The sequence below is a fragment of the Heterocephalus glaber genome, unplaced genomic scaffold (assembly GCF_053883595.1).
Source record: "Heterocephalus glaber isolate CG9 unplaced genomic scaffold, H.glaber_assembly_v1.0 deba00001887, whole genome shotgun sequence".
NCBI lineage: Eukaryota > Metazoa > Chordata > Mammalia > Rodentia > Bathyergidae > Heterocephalus > Heterocephalus glaber.
This window is the reverse complement of record NW_028258511.1, coordinates 87,885-98,013: the sequence shown is the minus strand read 5'-3', so window position 1 is coordinate 98,013 and position 10,129 is coordinate 87,885.

Genomic DNA, 10,129 nt, shown 5'->3' with positions numbered 1-10,129 from the left:
GTATGTTTTCATTTACACATAGAAGAAAATGTCATTTCATTTTTAAACCTTAAAAGCTTGGGTGCAGGTGGAGTGGTGAAATGGTGCATGCACCGTGGAAAACACCCCAGCAATTCCTCAGAAGTTAGCCCCATAGATCCATGTGGTCCAGCAGTTCCACTCTCAGTACAGAGCCCCAAAGATTGGAAAGCAGTGGACAGGAATGAGGAGTGAAAAGGACACCTTACATGGCTGAAAGTTTTGGTCTGATGTCATTAGAAACATTAGGACAAAGCCAGGCAAGGTGCTGGAGGTCTGTAATCCCAGCTACCTGGGAAGCTGAGGGAGGCAGGTTGCAAATTGAAGGCCAAGAGGCAGGAGAACCAGTGAAAATAAAAATAAAAACAAAAACAAAAAATACTACTCAAAAAAATTGGAAAATAATGGTGATGGTTTCAAAATAGTGTGAATGTACTTTATTTCACTAAATTCTATGATTTAAAAATAGTTAAAATAGAAGATTTTATGTAATGTAAGTTTATTTCCAAAATGATTAAAATACATTTGCAAGTTATTTTTAGGATATGAAAATGCATAATTCTGCCATCTGTGTTCAGGACCAACTTGCTGGGACACAGAGCCATCACTGGATCCAAATTTAACTCCACCCTAACGTAGCATGGAAGGGGACACAGCTGGGAGAGACTTAGTAGGGACATCATGGTCACCAGATGGTCAGCTGCTCAGAAATGAGGCTGGGTGAAATTGAGCTTGTGCCTCCCTCACTGTACTCCGGGAGCTGTGTCTGGGCATGGTTGGACCTGGGCACAATGGAGGCCAGGACACCTCCCTTCCCTGGCCAGAAAGCCCCAGCCTGGGGCTGACACTCTGATGACATGGATATATGGGCAGTGTCCTGCAGAGGTGCCATGGTGCCAAATCTTGTCCCACAGAAGCTGAGCTAGATGGGTACTGTGCCACACCCCAAATAAAAATGAAAGATCATGAGAAAACAGACATGGTGAGAACTGAGGCAGAACCAGGGAAGCAGGAGCTAGTTCTCATATTGGGGGTAAATGAGCACCTGTTCCATGGTGGACCAGTGTGACACATGGGGCAGGAAATACAGCAGAAAGAAAGAAAAGTGCCCCTAGAACCCTGACCATATACCAATCACTACCCTAGATATGTGACCACAGACCAAGCCCAGAGAAGCTGTCATGTTCTTACTGGGTGAATGGATACCTGCAGAATCTCACTCAGTTCTCACATCCATCTGATAACGACTACCTCAAAATGAGGAAAGTGAGGCCCAGAGAAGCTGAGGAACTCCCCCTGGATCACACAGTGACTATAAAAGGGAAAGAAAATTCAAATTCAGGTCACTGCGACTCCAGCATCAAGCCTCTTTCCTCATCACTACTAGGATCAGCCCTTACTCTTCTGAACCCAAGTCTCCGGGAACCACAGAGGAGGGTCCTAAAGACATGTTGAGATGATCCCACACTGAAGGGCAGTATATGCTCTGGATACAACAAGGGAGCCCTCTTTTATGAGGAAGGAATGGTCGATCAGCTCTGACTCTGGCCAGGACACAACCACACCTCAGAGTCAGACTGTCACTTCCTATGAAGACACAGGGAAATAGCCAGCTCCAGGAAACCAATGCAGTTGTAACAGGCAATAGCCAGCCACTGCAATGCTTAGAAGACTGCACCATGCCCCAGTCTAGACATTGGACTTGTCTTCTGATCCACTGTGCATTGACCATTAGCCCTCTCAATCAATGTAGTCTGACTTTCCAGACACTTTACCTCTCATCTGATTCAGGTGTTCTCTTTAAATCACCTGCACACTCTTCTACCTATGGGATTGACATAAGACTCTGAGACTCCTGGTTATAAAAAGATTCAGAGGTAAAGTTGATAAATACTACTGCACATCAATGCTTCTAAAACAAGGACACACGTTTTGAGCACAGATATAGCTCAATGGTAGAGCATTTCCATTCATGATGTCTTGGGTTCATCAGCAATCCAACAAAGCAAATGCTACTCCTTTTCTTGGAAAACATTACAAGCCAGAGACTGGTGGCATGGGACTGCAGCTATCTGTGAACTATCTCCCCAATGGATACATTTTTGTCATCCACAAAAACCCAGCCAAAACATCTGCATGAATTTTGCCTGCCCTGAGTTCAAGTCTAGGCATGAAACAACACGGGGTTTGCAGGACAAAGTGCACTGCAGATCATCCCTGACACCTTCCACCTCTTCTCTCTGTGTGCACAGGAGTCCAGGTAAACCTCCAGGGTGAAGGCTCCAGTGACTCTCAGATCAAATTCTAGAAAAGCATCAGTTCCCTTGGATACACTTTCCTGTCCTCAGGAACCGAAGTGCATATGGGTATGTCAGAATTAAGTTGCAGATCAGTGAATGTGCATATTAGGACAACAGAGAGAACTCAATTAAATAACCTAATGCAGAACCTCAAGCTCTGAAAAAAAGAAGAGCATAAGAAACCCAAAGCTCCTACAAGAAAGGAAATTATAAAAATCTGAGCAGAAATCAATGCAGTAGAGTCTAAGAGAATGATACAAAAAATCAATGAATCAAAGAGTTGTTTTTTGAAAGAATAAATAAAATCGATAAGTCTTTAGCCAATCTTATCAAAAAAAGGAAAGAAAAGGCTCAAATCTGTGCAATTAAGAATGAAAAAGGTGAAGCCACAACAAATCCAGCAGAAATCCAGAGAACCATCGATACCTACTTTGAGAACCTGTACTCTAATAAAATGGAAAACACAGAAGAAATGGACAGATTCCTAGATACATATGAATTGCCAAAATTAAATGAAGAAGATATAGAAATTCTAAACACCCCAATTATAATGAGTGAAATTGAAAATGTAATAAAAAACTTACCAACAGAGAAAAGCCCAGGTCCTGATGGCTTCACTGCTGAATTCTACAAGACATTTAAAGAAGAACTATTGCCATTACTCTTTAAACTCATCAAGGAAATTGCAAGGGAAGCAAGGCTTCCAAATTCATTCCTGGAAGCAAGTATTACTTTGATCCCAAAACCAGGGAAAGACCCAACCCAAAAAGAGAACTACAGACCAATCTCCCTAATGAACATAGATGCAAAAATCCTCAACAAGATACTGGCAAACAGAATACAGAGTGTCATCAAGAAGATGATACTCCCTGACCAAGTCGGATTTATCCCAGGGATGCAAGGATGGTTCAACATCTGTAAATCAATAAATGTAATACACTATATTATCAGAGTCAAGGACAAAAACCATATGATCATCTCAATAGACGCAGAAAAAGCATTTGACAAAATCCAACACCCATTCATGATAAAAACCCTACAGAAAATTGGATTAGAAGGTCTTTATCTCAACTTGATTAAGGCTATCTATGAAAAACTAACAGCCAACATCATACTGAATGGTCAAAAACTGAAAACTTTCATGCTAAAGTCAGGAACAAGACAAGGATGCCCACTATCACCACTCCTGTTCAATATTGTTCTGGAAGCACTAGCCATAGCAATTACAAAAGAGAAAGAAATAAAAGGAATAAAGATAGGAAAGGAAGAAGTGAAACTGCCATTATTTGCTGATGGTATGATATTTTACATAGAAGATCCAAAAAACTCAGTCAAAAGTCTTCTAGACCTAATTGACAGATTCAGTAGAGTAGCTGGATACGAGGTCAACACTCAGAAACAATACCTTTCTTATACGCAAATAGCAAACCCATTGAGAGAGAAATTCAGGAAATAATTCCTTTTACAATAGCATCTAAACAAATGAAATATCTAGGAGTCAACCTAACAAAGGAAGCAAAAGACCTCTACACTGAAAACTACAGCATTCTGAAGAAGGAGATTGAAGAGGATATAAGAAAATGGAAAGGTATCCCTTGTTCCTGGGTAGGAAGAACCAATATAGAGAAAATGGCCATACTTCCAAAACTATTATATAGATTTAATGCAATGCTGATTGAAATTCCAAAAATATACTTTACAGAACAAGAGAAAACAATCCAAAAATTCATTTGGAAGCAGAAGAAACCTAGAATAGCAAAAGCAATTCTAGGCAACAGAGACATGGCTGGGGGCATCACAATCCCCAACTTGAAAATATACTACAAAGCTACTGTGATAAAAACAGCATGCTACTGGCAAAGAAACATCCCCAAACGCCAGTGGAATAGATTAGAAGATGCAGAACCAACTCCAGACATACTCAGCCACCTCATCTTTGACAAAGGAGCCAACCACCCTCATTGGAGGAAAGATAGCCTATTTAATAAATGGTGTTGCAAAAACTGGATTTCAACCTGCCAAAGATGAAAACTAGACCCATACCTATCACCATGCACTAAACTAAGATCAAAGTGGATTAAAGATCTAAATATTGAGAGAAATACTAAACTTGCTGGAAGATAAGTTAGGTAGAACTCTTGATGACATTGCCATAGGAAAAGACTTTATGAACAAATCTTCAGTAGCACGGGAACTAGCACAAAGAATCAACAACTGGGATCTCATCATGAAAAACTACCAACAGAACTAAGAGACAACATACAATGTAGGAAGAAATTTTTAGCAGCAGTACCTCAGACAAAGGTCTACTATCTAGAATATATAAAGAATTGAAAAAAATCATTCCTCCCAAATTCAAAGACCCAATTCAAAAATGGGCATCTGAAATGAACAGACATTTCTCAAAGAAGTAAAAACAGCAAATAAATATATGAAAAAATGTTCAACATCACTGGTCATTTGAGAGATGCAGATGAAAACAACACTGAGATTCCACCTCACCCACAAAGAATGGCTGCTATCAAGAAATCAACCAATAACAAATGCTGGTGGGGGTGTGGAGAGAAAAGAACCCTTCTCCATTGTTGGTGGGAATGTAGACTGGTGCAACCACTGTAGAAATCAGTATGGAGATACCTCAAAGAACTAGGGCTACAGGTCCCATTTGACCTAGCTATTCCCCTACTGGGAATCTTCCCCAAAGAATTAAAAGAATCATACCACAGAGATATATATGCACCTATGTTTATAGCGGCACAGTTTGTAATAGCTAAAGCTTGGAAACAGCCCAAGTGCCCATCAACTGGAAACCGGATAAAGAAGAGGTGGGGTTTTTTTATAAAGTGGAGTACTACTCAGCCATAAAGAATGGGAAACTAGAGATATTTATAGCTAAATGGATGCATATTGAGGCCATACTCTTAAGTGAAATAAATAGGACACACATGTGTAAATACCAAATAGTTTCTCTAGTGTCAGAAATTGAAAATGTAAATAAGGATGAAAATGATTAAAATGAATAATTGATAATTTTAAATAAGAAAAGGTCCATGGGTTTGGGGATGGCTGGAGGGGAAGGGGAAAGGGAAGAAGGGAAAGGAAAAATTATGAGAAAGAAAAAAAATGGAATCAAAGTCTGTGTAAGTAGGGAAGGGTGGAGGGGGTGAAGGGTGCACAAGTAATGGGAGAAAAAATAAGAACTAAGATACATCATGTTCTGGTACAAACACCCAATGATAAATGTAAATGTATTTTATACCGAAAATGAACCAATAAATATATATATATAAATAAAAATAAATAATAAAAAAATAAAGTCTTTTCCTATGCCACTGTCAAAAAAAAAAAGAATTAAGTTGCAGATCATGTTTTAAAAACAGCTAAAGAGAAATAAAACTGAGAAGAAAGCAAGCTAGGATTCCATCCATGGGTGAATGGGTAAGCAGGAAAAAAGCAGTTATGTGCATTAAAATTTATTCCAATTTGCCCTAACATTTAATTTGCCTAATGAACAGAAAGGGCTTTTCTTCACCCTATGAAAAAGTAACAGGAAAAAAACAATACAAATAATTTAAAATTTAAAAATGAAAAAATGTGAACACAGCAAAAGAAGGGCAAAATCATAATAAACTTCAAATCTGAATTTTTATATCATTTCAGGATTTAAGTGTCTCTGAACAATTAAAGGTTTACATTTCCAAGAACAAAAAAACAGCCCAGCATAAAAGTATGCTGAAGTCTACACAAAATTATCATGAGGAAAATTATTTAACGGGATGAACCATTTTAGATGAAAGAATTATGTATATTAGTTCGGAGGTATATTTTATATAGCCAGCTAGAGAAAAATGTCTAAAGGTAGTATAACTATGTTAAAATGAAACTGTTTTTAAAAATAAAGTTTAGTAACAAGTATAGAAAATAAAAAATATAAAAAAATTTAGAGGGTAAACTTCCATGAGATCACAGTCATAATTCAACTCAAACTCAGCATTTTTCCTCTAATATACTATTCCTACGCCCAAACAAGCAATCTAAGATAAGCAGTTACATTTAAACTGTGGCAAAAAGAAGTGTCTGAGTGAGGCTGGGATTTTTTTGTTTTTAGTTTATGCTTAATACACAATATAAAGAGAATTTTGCCATTGACAGGGGCTTGAAATTCAAACTAGCTCTATGTCGTTTTATTATTTCTCCCTCCCTTGCTCCATGAAGAGCGACTTCTCCAGCTGCACCTCATTGGGACCACACACTCCTCTCCGGGTCTGTAGGAAATCCTCAGTTGGGAATGCTTCCTTTCCCTTTGAGGATAGGTAGGGTGCACCTTTAGAGAAGCCCTCTGCAACATTAAAGATAAAAGAGCCACACCGCACCTTGAATCGAACTCCTTCCTCTAAAACAATGTAGCCTCGGGAAGGGGTCAGGTCCTGGGACTCCGCAGAGGAGTTGGCCTCGGTCACCGGGAACTTCACGGTCACGGTCCCGAACAGCCCCTGCGCGGGCTCCCAGACCACAGACAGCACTGCCTCGCTCTGCTGCATGGAGAGGGAGACCGAGGCGGCCACTGGCTCTCTCAGGAAGAGGCGCTCGCTGTTGTTGAAGGACAGGACTCCGGGGCCATCGTCGTTAGCGAGTAAAGTGACCAGGTCTGCGAGGGCGAGGAGCGGAGGTGAGCGGAAACAGCGAGCTCTGAATGCCAGAGGAGCGTGGTTGTGTCATTGGAAATGAGGCCTATTCGTTACCTAAAGCCATTATTTTACGTAAGTTTTTCTCTTTAAAAAGAGGAAAATTGGGGGCTCAGTGGTTCTGCTGCCTGCCTCGCAAGCGCAAGGACCCGAGTTGGATCCCCGGTGCCAAAAAAACAAAACAAAACAAAACAAAACAAAAGAGGAAAATTGTCTAAAGCATTTAATAAAATTCCATATTCCCTCGTGATATAAAAACAGTCTGTAATCTTGGAAGAGAAGGCATGTTTGTCAAGCTAGTGGAATGGCATCTCCCAGGAGTCACTAGCAATACCCCATTTAATGCTCAAAGAGCAAAACCATTGCCATTAGAAACAGAAACAACACACGCAGCGGCATCTCTCCTCCCTGCTCAGGCAGCAGAGTCCTAGGGCTATCGCCCAGGAAACTGGCACAAAGAATGGAAAGGAAGGGCCAAACTGTCACTATTTTCTAAATGAAATGTTTGTCTACTAAGAAAATGTACAAGAAAAAAATTATTATGAGTCAAAAACAGAGGCTTAGAAATCCCCAAATATCAAGAGCTTTCTATTTTTACAATCATTAATAAAAATATTAGTAACTGCAACAACCAATACTATCAACAACTTACTAACTTTCTCATCCATATATTTAATTTTCACAGTAACTCTACAAGGTAGATTGTATGATTATTCCCATCTCACAGAACCTATAGCTAAAGCTGTCTGAGGTTCAAAAGCTAGGAAGCGGCAGAGCCAGTGTGCAAGGCCAGGATTGCACACGTAGAGGAAAACACAGGTACAGACTCACTACATATCTGTGCACTGGCTATGAGGGTCTAAACAGGAAGACAAGGGGCCTCGTTCGTGCAGGAACACACCCGGATGGCATCACGAAAACGCTAAGAGCCACAGGAGAAAACCCCAGCACTGCAATGTGCAGCTGTGGCGGATGCTGGTGCACACTCCAATGTCCCTGTCCCGACCCCTTCTTGGGCACACGCAGCAGTCCCTACCTGCCCAGTGCTCGCTCTCTGCACCCGAGGACAACGCTGACCTGTGAGAGTGAGGCCAGCCCTGCTGCAGATGCTGGGCCCCGAACTCCCAAGAGTGGCCCTCAGACTCCGAGGGGCAGGAGGCAGCGGCCTCCTCCTTCGTAAGGGGATGCCCGAGCTTCGTCCAGCTGTGTCACAGGACATCGGCAGGACCGAGAGCTGCCGGGCTCTACCTCATCTTTCATCAGCTTTGGATCGATGCAAAAGAACTTCACACTGAAACCCAATGCCTAATGGTGTTTCATTCTCTCCATGATGGCAGGGCACTGCTTTATACCATTTAGGACAAAAATAAGGTTGTATCCTTGTCTCACACGCTACTAATGAATAAATTCTTTCCATGTTAAATAGTAAATGTAAAGAAAAACTACGATAAAGTATATTTTTCATAACTATTGTATTTTCTAATATTATAATGTAAAATATTTTAGAGTGGATGGAAAGAAATAAGTAGCATTTAACAAATTATTAGAAAATATTTGATACTTTACGTTTTAAAAAAAACCCTTTTAATAAAAGGCTTCATAATAAACTTAAAAGACGTATGCCAGTGCAGGAGAAATATCTGTGATATATGTATGCAGTGAAAGACTGAATTTAGATACTAACAATTTTCCTATAAACCAATACAAACACAAGCCACGGGAAAGTCCACAAAGATCCTAAAAACCAGGGTCACACAAAGGAAAAAGAACAGAGCCAAACCCACTAATGAAAGGAAAATGAAGAAAAATGCATAAAAATGTACAATATGACCACGTATCTTTCATTTGTTGGAATCAGTATAAAAATTTTAAGACAAAAGCAGTTGCTAGTGAGGACATGGGGCAATAGCCCCAGTGCCCAGGGCCGCGGACACGACAGAGGCGGTGACCCTGTCCCTCACTCAGCACCCACTGCACTTGACCCGGAGTCCTGACTGTCCCCGCTTACAAAGACGCAGGCACAGGCGCATTTAGTAAAGCTTTTGGAAATGACCAAAAGGTCCATTAATCAGGCATGGTTTAAGACATATCTACTTTCAAAGCAGGGCCGGGGATTTAGCTCAGTGGTTCCGGTGCCTGCCTCGCAAGCGCAAGGTCCCGAGTTTGATCCCTGGTACAAAAAAAAAAAACCAAAACACCACACAAAGCAATTATTGTTTCCATAAAAGTTTTAAAAATAGAAAATTACAAGCCTAATGTAAGCTCAACAGAGTGCAATGACCTCCCTCACTGTGGTGGGCAGTAACCTATATGATCCCAATCAGAATTATCTCTAGACTTCTTTAGGAATACTTGAATTTAAGTGTCCTCTCTTTCCTGTTATGTGGAACACAGAAAAAAGATGCTGAACACCATCTGTCTTGTAACAGTGAGTAATCTTGGCTTTGGGATGAAGCTATTTCCAAAAGGGCCAGGAGATGAGAGAAGACCTCGGAGTCTGGAAGGATTAAGTCCTGGTCCTACCTCATCTAAGGCCATATATCTCTGAATGCTGATTAAATCCATTTGAATTGAATTTTGAATTGCTCACACATAGACAATTCTTAACCAGCACATGGTGTCCCTTCCCAAAATCCTGTACCTGTAACTCTCTATGTTCTACAAGAAAATCATTTCATCTCAAACATATGCTCTCTGAACATGAAACAACAGCCACACCCTTGAAAACAGGTTTCTGCAGTTAGAAATAATCAATTTATTTTATCAACACACCAATAAATAGAATACAGTAAAAAAGGTAAAGATCAATCTTTGGTTACTCAAAATTCTTTCATATTTTTCAAATATAAAAATCAAACTTCTTTCCACAGAAAGGGCATTAATGCTAGGAATTCAAAGGTTAATTAACTTAAAATCCCCAAGAAGCGAGTTTTTAAGAGCCCTTCTAACCCGATGTTCTGTATGTTCACACGGGTTCCTCCTTTATTCTTCCTTTACCTTCTCTAAGTAGCACCTAATAAGCAGTGAAATAGGATAGGGTAGGTTTTAGTAACAATGTCACCCCATTCCAAATGAAGAATTAGGGCTGCAGTGGTCCCAGAGATCAATACCCCACCCACCGCTCTA